The sequence below is a fragment of the Lichenostomus cassidix genome, chromosome 4 (assembly GCF_008360975.1).
Source record: "Lichenostomus cassidix isolate B80296 chromosome 4, HeHo_3.0, whole genome shotgun sequence".
Lineage (NCBI taxonomy): Eukaryota > Metazoa > Chordata > Aves > Passeriformes > Meliphagidae > Lichenostomus > Lichenostomus cassidix.
This window is the reverse complement of record NC_139484.1, coordinates 4,960,337-4,975,676: the sequence shown is the minus strand read 5'-3', so window position 1 is coordinate 4,975,676 and position 15,340 is coordinate 4,960,337. Positions and strand designations below refer to the sequence as shown.

Below are 15,340 nucleotides of genomic sequence, written 5' to 3'. Positions count from 1 at the left end.
AGGTCCTCTTTTTTTTTTTTTTTTTTTTTTTTTTGCCATGCCACTGACCATGAAGAGTAAAAAGGGGATGCTATCTTCATCAGTAATGCTCCTGTGTGCCACTGTTCTACACATGCAGAATGAAGGTACTGAATCCATAAAACAAATTAAAACACACTTAACGACTATTCTGTGTTTTGCCTGGATGAAATGAATGAACAACAAGTGATATCCATAACATAAATTTAAACTATCTTGTTATGAAAGCGAGGAAGACTTGTTTTTTGATGGTGTTGTTTGTACTGAAGAGTGTGCCTTAGGACACGATTACAGATTTCCATTTCACTCTGGTTTTATGAATTAAACAAAGCAAAGCAGAAACCAAACAAACAGAAAACCTTGATAGAATGATAAAGCAAGTGTGTGGAGCTTTAAATCACCGAGGACAGGACGGAAACTCTTTAAACTTGCTGTGCACAATCCATTATATTTACATTGAAGTGACTTTTTTAACTCTCCACTTCTTTTCTATAATGCACATTTATCACAGTGTAGAAGAAAAAAAAAACAAACAATCAAGCTTTATTTTGTAGTGTTTGTTAGAAGCATATTAATTTATATTGAAAGAAGAGATTCTATTCCATCTAGAATGGCTGCTTATTCATTAAATGTGTCATTAGGCAGACACCCCAAACAAGTTCTTCAATTTTTTTACATGACAACAGGCAAAATTTCTATGATAGAGCAGTTGTTGAGGTATTGTAAATAATATTAGCAGCATAGCAAGAAAATAGTTTTAAATGTGCCTTTTGCTATATAGTCAATCTGTAGGTCAGTCAATGAGTAATAAGGCATATATAATACATTATGTATTTTCCAATTTTTTCTGAACATAGCATGTCCATTGACCATAATCAAAACTCCTGTGACTGTCGTATAATTTGACTATACACACCATGAGAAATCATATGTGCAGTGCTTTGTTTTTAATAGTAGATTTGGAACTTAATAGTGCTTTAATAGTACATTGGAACTTGTTTTTCATGCTATCATGGTAATATACTTTAGTTTCTTTTTTGTCAGTTGCTCTTATTTTAAACATCTTGAATTCTAATATTGTTGAAAAATTTTTTCCACTGTTTTCCTTGCAATTTATCTTGTGTCTCTGGTTACATACTACCTCTCTGTCAATAGCTGTATTTATCTGATTAGCTTGTTATTGCAGGGTTGTTCTGAAAATTAACTCAGGTAATATTTTTTAAGGTTAAAAAACCCTCACACCTTTTTCTAAATGGATATTATCCTTACAGATCATTCAAGGAATGTTAGTCTTAATTTTCAGTGTTTAAAAAGTTTATTATGCAGGAATTTAACTACACTTATGGGAAGTCTGGCATTTTTAAGTGATAGGCTTGCTTTCAGATCCAGTGAGTATAAAATCTTAGCATTTACTGAGGCTTTATATTTAAAATATTTTATATTTTAAAACAAAATTATGAGGTAGAAAACGTTCGTTTTTCTCTGTTTTCTTTGTACCAGCCTGTGAAAAACTTTGGTACCTTACTCCTTAAATGGAAAAATAATAAATCAGTCAAAATTTACAGATGTGTCTAGGTTTGCTATAAAAGTTCACAATATATCTTTACTGGATAGTAAAAATCATGAACACGATAGAGATATCCTTTTTATGGTATGTGATCATTTCCCCTCTCCCTCCCAAACTATCATGTCATGTGCTGCCAGCAATAAATCTCTCATCCTTTACTGTAACAGAAAACTATCTTGTCACCTTTTCCCATTATATTTCCTGTGTTCCAATACTTCTAACCCCCTTTTGTCTTTGCTATTGCCCAATTAATGTATCTATTTTATCTCAGACCTAGTGTTCTCTGCTTGTATTACCTTTGAAAATTCATCTTTTTTCTTTTCAGCCCTGGGAGAAGAATGCATATTGCTGAAAGGTTGGCCATATGAGTTAGTCTAATAAAACCTGTTGTCTTTTTGAGGCAGTGTCATACCTCTAACAACCCTGTTAATAATAGCATTGCATTCCTACATAGTGCTTCACTACTGCAAAAATTTCAGTCAAGTAATGTTTTGTTTAGTTCAGTGTTTCCTGCTGGAAACAAATTTTATGGTTGATAAATCACTGATGGTGTAGAAACTCTTACAAATTCTGATATTAATGGGGAAAAGAAAAGGGTGTTTTTAAGAATATGATCTCAACTGGGGTCCAGCCTCTGGATATTGTCCCCTGTAAACTGATTTGATACTGCTTCCAATTCACATCTTCTTTTGTGTCTGTTAAATTGCTTTAATCTAAAAATTTAATTCTATTTATCCAGATAATGTATTTTATATTATAGACTTCATATTCAGTTTACAGCAAGTAGAAGGATAAGTTTTTTTATTTAATTGTGAGCGTGAGAAAGCAATTCTTGATATATTACCTTTCCTACAATAGGGTCTGTACAATGAAAATTTGGATTGTGTCTCATTTCAATTTCTAACTTCCAAGCACAGCTAACTTTAGTCATAGACTATGGCTAACAATATATGAGAGAATAGTAGGGTTCTAGCAGTTCCTAGAAATCTGTGAGAAGGGTGCGATGGGACATTGCCTGGGTAGGTAAGCACACAACGGTGTTGCAATCTGTCTTTACTTTCAAGAACTATTTGGCAATGCTCATCCTCAAATAGTCTTTAAAAACCTTTTATAGAACTAAGGATAAAGATGATAGCTTTGATGAAAGCTGGAAAGGGACTTTTACAAGGACATAGAGTGAGAGAACAAAGGAGACTATCTTTGAAATGAAAGAGGGCAGGTTTAGGTTAGGTATTAGGAAGAAATTCTTCCCAGTGAGGGTGGTGAAACACTGGCACAGGTTGCCCAGAGAATCTACAGATGCCTCATCCCTGGAAGTGTCCAAGGCCAGGCTGGATGGAGTTTGGACCAACCTGGTCTAGTGGAAGATGTCCCTGTCCATAGAACTGGATGAACTTTAAGTCCTCTTTCCCACCCAAGCCTTTCTATGACTATGATTTCATGCAACTGTGTGTTATTAAAAAAAAAAAAAAAAAAGAGGTAGAAAATGGTAAATTATCAAGCCAGGGAGAGGGGTTACTGCTGGAGGACAGAGTGACATCATCTGAGAGCTGAGCTGCACTTTGCATGTGGAGAGGGAGTTACCAGAAAGGATAAAGATGAGGCTCTGCAGATTCTAAACACACTTTAGATCCTAAACACAAGATGTTTTATTGTGAGGAGTCCCATTACTGAGTGATAGGGCAATAAAATAGCAGATGAAATTCAAAATTGATAAATGCAAAGCACTGTTCTGGTGGAAAAGTAGTTTTAAGTTTATCAACCAGTGTTGAGCTCTAAATTGTCTATTCCTATCAAAGAGGAAGTGGCAGTGTGTTTGACAGCTCTGTGAAACCATCAGCTCAGAAGCAAACAGAATTTTAAGAACCTTATCTGAGGAAGACACAGAGAAACAAAACCAACAGTTCCCCTATATATGCCCATAAAACAACACTACTTGAATACTGGGCAACTCTCTGGAGCATAGATTTTGGAAAGTGAAAGTTAAAAGTCTACAGTAAGAATTATAAGTGTTATCAAAGTGGGAAGTTGCTTTCTGACAAGGAGAGCTTACTTACACTAAGACTCTTCATCATGGTAAAAAGAAAGTCAATCGTGGTAGGAAAAGCGATGCGTTTCCAAAATATGAGTGTTAAAAAAAAGAGAGACTGTGAGGTGCTCACAATCCAAGTACAAAGCACATCAAATGAAACAACAGATTTAAAGCAAACAACCTGCTTATGAAGCAACTAATTAGCTTAATGCAAATGAAGTACTTCTTCACACCAGAGTGGCATTAAATTACATATGTTTTGAATGCCAAAACTTTACACGTGTTCAAAAAAACCCTGAAAAATTGACAAAGGCAAGCATACCACCATATGTAACCTAAAAGAAATAAACACGGATTTCTGAAAGGTGGGCAGATTTTCTGAAATAAATATCACTGGTGTTTTTCTTTTTATTTTACACCTTCTGTAGACATTGACTTTAGCCAGCCGGAGGTAGGACAGACACAATGCCACCTGGACCTTTGTTCTAAAACAGTTTTATTTTTTGCACCTCATGAAATGCAAATAAATATTTTTTTGCCATTGTACTTTGAAAGCCTCTCTCAAAAAGTAGAGATAAATGGTGATCCTGGACATCAGGTATGAATAATGGCTGAGAAAATACGTGAAGCTTTTTGGCAATTTCCTGATAAATACATCATATGAATCCTAATATTTCGCAGTTTTTAAACTTTCTCAAAGTACTTCTCAGTGTTCTGTCCCCCCTTTTTTATATAATGTATTTTATAGCATGTTTCTGAATATAATCATATTTTGCTATGATTTCTGTCTGAAGTAGAACTTGTATTTCAAAGAAATATATAATACATAGGTAATTAGAACAGAGAACACTGTGATCCTTAATACCTCTGACTTAGCATGTGCACTTTGTTCCATCTTTCCAGCACAATTGCTCATAATATGATTTCAGAAGGGACACAAAGCTGAGAGCTGTTCTCTGCTGATAGATATGAGCAATGTGTTTTCAGGATGGGAAATCAGCTAACTGGAAAACAGATCTGAAATAGTTTCATTGACCATTACTTACCCACTTTTGGCAGATGACTGATTTTATTTTTTCTTTTTCTTTTTCACTGACTATTTTTTTTTTTCTTTAAGATTACTGACTGATGTCTTAATACTCCATTATGCTGTCATGTCAGGAGTCAAAGAAGTCAATGACTGCAGGAGGTGTCCAGAGCTGCTTCAAAGTTACTCAAAAGAAGGCAAAATTAAATCTGCAGGGAGATATAAAGATCATTTTTGCCATAAGATATTTTCTTAGCTTTCCCTACTTCAGTACATAATTCGCTTGGTTATCTTACGTGCTGAGATTTGTGAAGTATGAATTTTTGAATCTTGCATGACAAAATAAGTTCTTGTTCAGTACTCAAATCTTGCTCAGACACGTTTCTTTGAGCTGAGTGTCTGCATTAGAGCTCGAACATCCTTTTCATTAGGTGAAAATGTCACTTCAATAGGAAGCACATTTGGTAGCACATGTTAATAGGCATGAAGTAGGTCTTGGATTTTGTAGTTAAACTGCATTTCTTCATATCAAAAGGTTCTGGAGTATACACAGGTGTATGCTGCCTGCCAAAACTCCTGGAGTTAGTATTCTTCATCTGTCCTTTACTTTGATTGACGTATGTTGGCAAGTCTATAAATAAATAATTGAGGTTATTTGCAAGGTTCATTTGCTGTTAAGACCAATCTATGCCTTGCCAAAGTGCTTGAGTGGAAGGTTGCTCTCCCTTTGGGTTATTCTGAGCTATTTAAGTGTATTGATAGGAACTTTCTCTGCACTGCTGTCCTCAAGCATAGCACTTCTTCTGATCTGCATCTCAAAGCACAATAAATGAAGGGATAAGTGTCTTTTGTGCAAAATACTTAAACTGTTCTTGACGCATTATTTATGTAGGCTAATCTTTCTAAATCATAGTATTGAAGCATTTAGTGGTGCACTCTAAAACCTGTATCAACTGTTACCTTTGCTTAATGCTTTTAGCTTAAGACTGTTACGAACACCAAGATTGCTGATGAGGCAAAATTTGAGGTCTTTATTCTTTAAGATGCAAGAATTGCTTACAAACCATGTTTTTGATTATGCTACTAAGGGTCATGCTTAGAAAGTTGTAGACGTGATTGACACAGAAATGAGCAGTCGTTAATTCACTCATTTAAAACTTGTTCAGGAAAAGACAGTTTCAGCAGGAAGATGAAACAAGAAAATTATAAACAATGAGGCTAATTGGTATCACCTTCTTAACCCTTTCAGCATAATACCTCATGGAAGGGTGCTCTTGACTGTAGTGAATTTTGTTATCTGGAAGTTAATTTTGTTATTTTCTGGAAGAATGAATTAATCAAGATCTATCTTTTTGGCTGGAAGAGCTGGAACCTGTCTCTCAGTCTCCTATTATTAGTGGTTTGTGTGTCCCCTTTTGCCACTGGTTGTCTGTCACCTATTTTTACACTGTAAAAGCTTACATATAATTTGCTAGAACTACAGAGCTACAAAGCAATATTTCATTATTCAATCCTTACTCTTTTGAGGACACGGTGAGCTGTGCCACACAGACACAAGCTACACATATAAAATAATTCCCATTTTCTCCTAAAATCTTTGACAGAAGTCACATATTTTCCATTTGTTCTTAAAACAGTTGTCGTCAGTATATCTATACCCTCTCTATTACTGAAGCAAAAGCTGAAGTAAGTTTTGGAATAGGGTTTGCTCTTTTAGGGTTATCAAGGATACATATTTTATTAAGTATTGAAATAAGCCCTTTATTTACTGTCTTGTAGAACTTCTTCTCAGGTACAATTCTTACTCTTTTTATATTGAAAATTTGCACTTTAATTAACACTGTCTTGTGGATGAAGAAAGGGTTATTCATAGAAACAAATTCATTTCTCAGCTTCTAGTGCTGAATAGCCCCTATCTGTGTGTTCTGTCACTGTTTAAATATTGCTTCTCTCTGATGAATTCCTTGATTGCAAGTGATTCAGAATGTGCCAAAGTTGTTAAAAGACATTTTCACTTGAGAATGACCATTCCAAGAATAATCACTTTTGAAGAAATAAAACATGAGAAATGGAAACCACAAAAGACTGAAAAATAGACAGTAGATCTATCTGTCATTTCTTCCTTTAAGCTTTCACGTAAGTTCATTGATGGCGGAAAAGGATTTGTTGTCTCCTAATCTTGTCATCATAACCTTAGCCAGGCAGATGTCTGAACAGAGCAGAAAATAGGGTGGTCCTTGGGCAGCCCCTCTTCAATATCTCCCATGTAGGTGCTCCTGCTCCTGGATCACAGTTACCACCAGAACAGTGCTGTGTTTCTGCTGTGCTGCCCTCCAACCTTTTGTTCTTCTGGGCACTCTGTGTATCTTTTGTTTCTCACAGATATTTACTGTTATTTTTTCCCTGTTGCTGTTCCCCTTCTTAGCAAACTGTTATTTTCTCACTTACATCTACTCATATTTGTTCCTTATTGGAGGAAAGGGACTGGTTGAATCTATAAAGGGAGGCAACTCATTCCAGAGTGTTCTTTGAATTGTCTCAAACCAGGACACTGCTCCTCTGTAAGTGCACAATCTTGTCCTGTAACTTCACATGTTGAGTGAGTTTATCACTAAACTCTGAACCATCATTGTTTACATTCTCTATGAATAAAAGAGCAGCATCGATAAGTGTCTGCGCTCCTCTGAATTTGTGCAGCAGCCTTCTTCAAACTGAAAATGCATTTGACTAGGCTGTGTGCTCCTAATAAATACAGCAAAGTCTAACTGTGTGGTATCTCACGAGCAAATATTCTGGAAACAAACAAATGATCAAACAAAATTCATTTAAGCAACTTTCCCCACCATCTCCCCTCCTTCATCTAAAAGTTTTCTACAGCAGGATCAAATACTGTGAAAAAGGTGCCAAATGAATCCCTTAGCTTTCTCCACAGAAGTAAGAAATAAGTACAAAGTGATAAATCTGGATATTTAGTGATAGGCTAAAGATAGTTTTGGTTTTTGTAACAATACAGAGGTTAGTGTAAAAATGAGATTTTTGTTTTTCATTATTATCATTATTATTATTATTATTATTATTATTATTATTATTATTATTATTACTTTAGTGTACTACTATGAAGGTGTCTGGTCCCACTGACACATCTAAACATGGTAAAGAAAAGAACACCATGTGCTCACCAGGAAAGGATAGTGAAATGTAATTCCTTTCCATCCTTCACACACTCTGCCCAATGACCTGGGAAGTCTTTAATGAATATCACAAGTGACTCTGCCTTCCCCTCAGAGCAGATATATTGCCTCATGGGGCTTCCCAGTGTCTCTACTTGGGCATTGTAATTCTGTATTGCTCTCTAAGTTGAAATCTTACTTTCAGCATCAAGAATCCCTTCAATTTGGGCATAAATTGCATGTTTATTTGTGACATAAACATGAAACCATATAATTTAGTACCTATTCTATCACTTTTTATCTGCTCAAAGCATGGAGTTACATTTGATGCTGTTGGTAGAGCTTTGTGCAATAAACTATAAGGAAAAGTTATAGAATGAAGTGTGAGCTAAAATGTGTGCTCTAGTAAATCAATAAACCGGCTGTCAAAATTTTGCAAATACTAGAACACTTAAATTAATTGTTCCCCTTCCATTAGAAAATGTGTCAACTTAGCTTTATGTTGCATAAGGTCTTCAATGCAAAGAAGAAGAAGAGAACCCAAATCTACTTAACACTTTTTGGGATTTTTTTCCCACTCTAGATATGACTAAATATGAAAACAAAGTGATTGATAAAAACCTAGTTATTTTAAAGTTTCTAAAAAGCTCTGAACTAAAGCACTCCAGTTGCTTTAATCAATATTTTAAGGTGAGCTGTGATGAAATGAAAGTGACTGAATATTCAGTTTGATCTGTCCGTGCACATTCAAGAAATACTGTTACCAAACTCTATTCTTTGTAAGAAGAAAGGAGAAAAAGCTGATTTATGTCTTTCAGATTTGATCTACTGGGAAAAAGCCCCAATATTGAATATACAGTAGATTAAATTTTTTTATAGCAAATAATTTATTGCAGAATGGTGTAAGTAAGTCAATAAATAGACCATTTTGTCAGAGTCATGGATTGAAAATAAGTGAAAAATGTCAGGGACACCTGTAAGAATTATTCCATGTATATCATTCTAAAGTAGCACAATAAAATGGCTTCATACACATACCTCCTATAAAATTCCAAGCAGAAATTCATGGAAAAAGATTTTCTGACGTGGGATGAAAGTTGTCTTTGTTCCACAATCCTGAGCTGAAGGGGAAACGCCCTTAAAAAGCCCAGAAAAGTTCTAATGGATTAAAAATGTTCATTTCTCGGTTCTTTTTTTCGGATAATTTAATGCCTTTGGAAATCACACAGAAGTTTTGACTGATGATGTGGCATTAAACTGCATTTTAAGTGCCAACAGAAGAGGCGGCAACATCATTACCTTGAATTAAAGAGCAAGAAGAGCATTCTACTGGGAACATTACGGTACCTATAGGAAGGAAGTAATTCATGAGTGCTCTTCATCAAATTAACTTTTTACCTCAGTTCTAGAATAAATGATAAAATTGTCTACAGAATCTGTCCTAAATCAGTAGAAAGCTGCGCCTCCTAAATCTCAATATCTGTCTGGGGTAATCTTCAAGAGCTCAGTGCTGTTAGAGTTTGTACTAATGGTTATAACGTGAAATCCTGTAACCCAGAGCTTACTGCTACTTATCTAACATGTACTCGAAATGAGGTGACATAGTAATGAGTTGGTACAAATTACTTCTATAACTTTCAAGCTGCTTCTAGTCAGAGGCAGGCTTTCTAAGGAAAGCTATTGTCTGCTTTTTTGAGATAATCTGGATGTGTTCCATTTGATTGAATAGGGCTGTTTGTTAAAATATTAGGAAAAAAAAATGTATCAGTGGTTTCTATTCTCTGCTTCTCCTTACTTGCTCTGGTTACACATAATTACTTGGCTTAACCAAAATATTTTATTGTTTGTTGATAACAACAAACCAGATTTTTGGATGGTGCCTGAACACTTGCTATTATAACACAGCCTAACTATTAGAATAATTTGCAGCTCTGTGTGTTAGCTAATGCCAATTGGAGTGACTTTGCTTATGGCACATCAAAATTCATAATTAAAGAGCATGCCTGCAGACACTTGATTCTTCCTAACACAGCAAAGCACTGTCATAAGCACAGTGATGCTGTGTGCCTGGTTTCTCCCTCATTTAAATCACTTGGAAAGAAGATTGGAGTGGTGTAGAGAGCATTATCTGCAAGCAGATGCTGTAAATGACAAGCCCTTTACACTGTCATTTTTGCAGAAAGAATTTGACAGACAAGCAAGTTTTACATATGTAAGGAGTCAATGTCAAAGATAACTCAGTTTTGTGGACTTGTAAAATTTACCATTTGTGCTCAACTTGAGTGAATATTTTTCACAAGATTATTTATTTAGTGTATCCTCTTTCTCTTCTAATAAATCACACTGTAATTTACCACTAAATTGTCATTACTTGATATTTCTTTTCCTCTTAATTTTTTTTTTTTAAACTTGTGTGAGTTGATCTTGAGAATGTTTCTTCTGTTATTTGGTACTTTTCAGACTGTCTGAAGTAATGGATCAAAGAAAATATGAGAAGAGACTGTTGAAGATGGGACTGATGACATTGCAAGAACTTTCAGTGAGACTCTTCTGACCATCAGGTAATAATTTCAATCTGTGAATAATTATTCTTATGTAGAATTCATGATTGTGGATGAGCAATAGCATCACTCTATGAAAAATTTTATCACTGAGAGGTAATTAGAGCCTTAAATGCTTGAAAACTTCTAAATACTGATCTGGGAACAATATTTTTGCAAAGTTTGAAGAGGAAAAGCACAATGCAAAAGAAGCTGCAATTTGTAATGTGTTTGATCAGTTTTTAAAGAGTTAGTTCAGTCAAGTTTTATCCACATCCTATGTGTGCTTTCATGTGACTCTGAATGATACTGGAAGACTTTGGTGATTGTTCACTGCTGGTTAATTTCCCACTTCAAAATGCTTTTGTCTGACATTTAACCAGACAGCTTTGGGATAAGCATGTACAGGAGAGCAGGAGACTGGGTCCCTCTTTGCCGAGCACATGGGATAACACAGATGCTTAGGGAGCTGCAGCCCTCCTCCTGTCACTCCTTCTGGACACATTATCAAAGTGGATTGGCAGTTTCTTAGCATACCTGAAGTTGGAAAATGTGTTTGGAGGACAGAGCTTTATGGCATGGATAGATAGCAGGTCTGACAGTAGGCCTTGAGCTTTGTCAGGATGAGGAAAAATTAACAGTGAAAATATGACCTTGAGGGCCCAAGATAAACTTTTCTCAGTAGTTTCAGAGTTGTGGGTCAACACATGCAAATCCCAAATCTTTCCTGCCAGATAACATATTCCAATCTTGAATTCATTGCTCGGCATTTCTGGGTATTTATTCAACACTGCTGTCTTAGCTTTAGCCACATGGTTTATTAAATCTAACTGAACCCTGGGCTGTCTATTCCAATGCTTGATAACCCCTTTAGTGAAAATATCTTTCCTAATATCCAATCCAAACTTCCCTTGGGATAACCTGAGGCCATTTCTTCTTGATTTGTCACTTGTTACTTGGGAGAAGAGGCAAACCCCAACATGGCTACACCCTCTTTTCATGGAGCTGTAGATAAGGTTCCCCCTGAGCCTCCTTTTCTCCATGCTAAACACCCCCAGCTCCCTCAGCTGCTCCTCAAAGGACTTGTGATCCAGATCCTTCACCAGCTCCATGCCCTTTTTAGAAGAGCAAATCCTACCCAGATGTACCCACACAGAGACAAAGCCTTGGTCACATCTGTGTGGCTTACAGTTGCTAAATAATCCAGCAGGAGCCAGAAAAACAAAGGAGTCATGGGTAAATTAAATTATAATTGTCTGCAGCCCTCTCTGGGAATTGTGGATGAGATGAGCTGCTGGTTTGGATGAGCACCTTATTCCCTGTGAGTGGTGCCAGCAGCCTTGATTTGTGAGAGTCTCAAGCATCCAGGTGTCCTAGAGCAGAGCTCTTGGAGCAGAGGTTGCTTTCCATACCCTGTGCCCAGCCAGCTTTAGAAAGTGACTTCTGAGGTTTAGCAGCTGGTGAGAGCAGGACAAGCATATACCAGCACAGCTTTACAGCAGTGGGTAACTTACACTGACTTATGCCAGCTTCACATTTTAATCTAAAGAACAAATAAGTGATACTGGGTTTACACTGACTCATTCCTTTGTTGGTACAGAAGGTTGAAACTTAATAATAATAGCTTGAAATACCATAGCTAATTTTAGTTCAAAGGCTTTCTTCCTTTATTTTTTCAAATGTGGTAGTTGATAGTCTTTTTCCTCTTCAAAGGAGGGGAAAATAAGCAACACTTTCTGTGAGAATAAAATAATGAAACAAGAAAATGGCTCACAGGAAGAATTTTTAAGACACTTTTATCTGAACTGATACTGACTCTCGTAAATCTTTTGGCAAAAGTGTCTTTCAGAAAACAAAGGGAAAAAAACCCCAAACAAAACAAAAAAGAAATCTCAAAATATTTTTTTCATTTTTTATGCCTTTAACAGTTTGCAGGGAGATACAAAAGTATTTTCCTCGGTTCTTTTTTTGCTCTGTGTGGCATATGTGCCTTTTAGCTCTTTAATTTTCTTCCCAGCATCTTCTTCCCTCTCTGCAATTTAATGACTCCCAATTTCCTTTGTCATTCCATCTGGTTCACTCCATGTCTGTGAAACATTATTCCTTTCAGACACATGGTAAGCAACAACACTGTGCCTAATTTTTTAAGTGTAGGTAGCATTTTACAGAATCAATTGTTTGACAGCTTTTCTTTCAGTGGAAAATAGGGTGACTCTCCCTCAGAGAGAATAATTAGAGAAATACTGTAACTCAGCTATTGAAGTGATTTCCAAAGCTTGGCCTTTCTGTGTTGGTGTTAATAACAAAACAGTTCAGGATCAGGTATCACTGAAGCAATTCATATAGTTTATGTGTAAAAAACTACCCAGATCTTATATTTCTGACTTAGAAAACATTCAGAAAAGAGAATATTCCTTGTTTATGGCCTCCTGTGACCACCACTCTGCTGAGACGTGAGAACTTACTTGCCAAGCTTTTTTGGAGTCATGCTGCTATACCTGTTAAGACAATTTGGTGCTTGTTTACTGTATTTCATATATCTTTTTGGTACTCTAAAATAATTTAATAATTCCCTTCAAACTCTATTTAAGCCACTCACATCCTTGGGCCTGGCTAGCTCCCAAAGTTATGGTGTTAGGGGATGGGAAGGATGGTGTATCTTCTCAAAGTTGTCAAATAGTTCTTGCTTCATCTACATAATTGCATAAAAGGGCCTTTAATGTTTCTTCACATCTGTCCTAAATGACAAGTGGCTCTCAACACCCACTGCTGTCAGCAATTCATAACAATTTCCATACCTATCCATAGCACTAAATATTTAATCAGGGCTATAATAAACAAGTTATGCATACAAGTCAAAGTGCAGTCACTCACACCTACACTGAGAAATAACGAGAACAAGTAGATTTTTAGAGTAACTTGATGGTAAAGAGATAACTAGTAGAACTAGGAGTTCAAAAACAATCAAAAATATCTGAAATGCAGTCATAACGACTCATAGTAAGACTTCCTAATTGAAAATTGAGGGATTTTTTTCACATTTTCATTACTGGCAAAAACTGCATTTCTTTTAGAGCAGTATGTTTCTGCTTCAGTCGCTAGGCATTAGACAATGCCAAATTACAGTTTCCAGACAGCATATTAATGATGGCTTGAGACCATTTGTTCATGCTCATCATATCATACATACATTGGTTTTTATTCACTCCTGTTTTCTGTTGCTGAATCTGAAAAATATATTTCATTCCTTCCAGCCTGCAGACTTACAAACTTTCAAAATAAGTATGACACTCTCAGAAATGCATTCAGAAGGGGTCTGTTTGTGTCAGCTTGTGCCTGAAATGAGTGTAGTGATAAGAATACAGAATCGTGTCCATGGTTATAAAATGCAGATTTAGAACTGGACTTTCAGCCCAAAGCTGCATCCATGGTGCAGGATGAGACTATTTGGATTTATCAGCCTGCCTTGCTTGTAAAAGCACCTCCTGTAGTAAATCCTAGGTTTCCTCAGTAGTGTTCCCTACCTGAAGATGATTGTCAGCGAAGAGCTGAGGATAACAGAGGTGGCCTCAAAGAAGGTAACATTTATTTACAGGCAGTCTAATCAATATGATATACCAAGCCTTTCTGCAGTGGACACTGCTCATTATTTCCATGACGTGTCTCATTTCTCAACTAATCTGACAAATCATTTTCATTGATTTTGCACCAAATGCAGCTGAACATTGTACAATTGTTCATTGTAGCATGTAGCTTGTTTAACTCTTGACTGTGTAGTGTGTAGCTACTGAGGTGGCTGCCTAAGCATAAGTTTACCTTTGAGACTTGAAAAAAATTCCATATAAAGTTAGAAGATATTGTGGCAACAGGAATCTTCCTTTAGTAAGTTTTTAAATGTTTTCAGAATTGGATAACACATATAGCAGCTGTGCAAGGTGGGAGAATGAGGAGATTTCTAGTCTTTGGTTTCACTGAGCAAATATAGTCAGAAAACATTTAAAGTTTCTGGATTTCATGCTTAACTTCCCTAACTGGGGAGATAGATAACATTTCTGTAAACAGGGCCCATGTGCACTACTGTTCATCAGCACTGAATGGAAGATGCACCTGCTGAGTTCATTGTTCAAATCCAGTATTCTGGAAATATTATTTTTTCTTACTGACACTGGTTACTGAAAGAATGAAATTTCAGCATGTTATGTATTTACTGAACCTCCTCATTTAGTACTAAGTTAGTATATACATGTAGATATGTGAGTACTCCTAAAGTTTGGAGTTTTACATAACAAACAATGTTGCAATTATGTTTTGTTGGAAATATTGATCATTAGTTCTTTTTCAAGCAGAGTTTAAGATTCTGGCTTGAAAATGGGATCAACATCTCTGTTTCCTCTATTGCTGGGTAACAATAGCATTCACTTGGCAAAATCCTCTGTGCTGCTTATAGAAGATATTGTTTTCTGTTGCTTCTGAAAAAAAAGAAACATTAACAGAGATCAGTTGAGATTTTTTTTTTTAATTTCCCCGTTCCTTTAACTACTGTCCACACATACCATGAATCCCACTTAACTCTGTATGGATCTGTTTTGGTGAGTAGTCCTTGGTAGTTTTTAAAATTTAAAGCAGCATGAGAAAGCAGGCAGTTATTCTGAAACTCTTTGATTGACCAGTCCAGCTTTTGGCAAGTCTGCATTCAGGGGAGCAGACATGGGTAAAATAACATTGGTGTTAAAGCTTTGCAGGCAGCCATTCAGGTTAGTGATGATTGCAGGGAGTGTCTGGTGGCTCCAAATGGGGGAAACCAAGGAGGAAGGAAGAGAATTCCCACCTGATCTCCTGCTAGACCTCTTGGGGACAGCAGTCAGTGTCCAGGAGTCCTCAAGGGCTGGCAGGAATGTTGAGTGAGGAAGGACTGAGCACTTTGGGTTTCTCTAGCCTGGAGGAAAAGAGACTGAGGGGAGACCTCACTGCCCTCTGCAACTTCCT

General features: G+C 36.3%; 1 long non-coding RNA gene across 1 annotated transcript in view; it reads left to right on the top strand.

The window, feature by feature from the left end:
* LOC146437724 (uncharacterized) overlaps window positions 1–15,340 on the top strand; it is a 39,952-nt gene that overhangs the window by 10,679 nt on the left and 13,933 nt on the right. The window contains exon 4 of the long non-coding RNA XR_014851959.1: window positions 10,275–10,375. This is a non-coding gene — a long non-coding RNA (uncharacterized LOC146437724). The remainder of the gene's footprint in view (window positions 1–10,274; window positions 10,376–15,340) is intronic.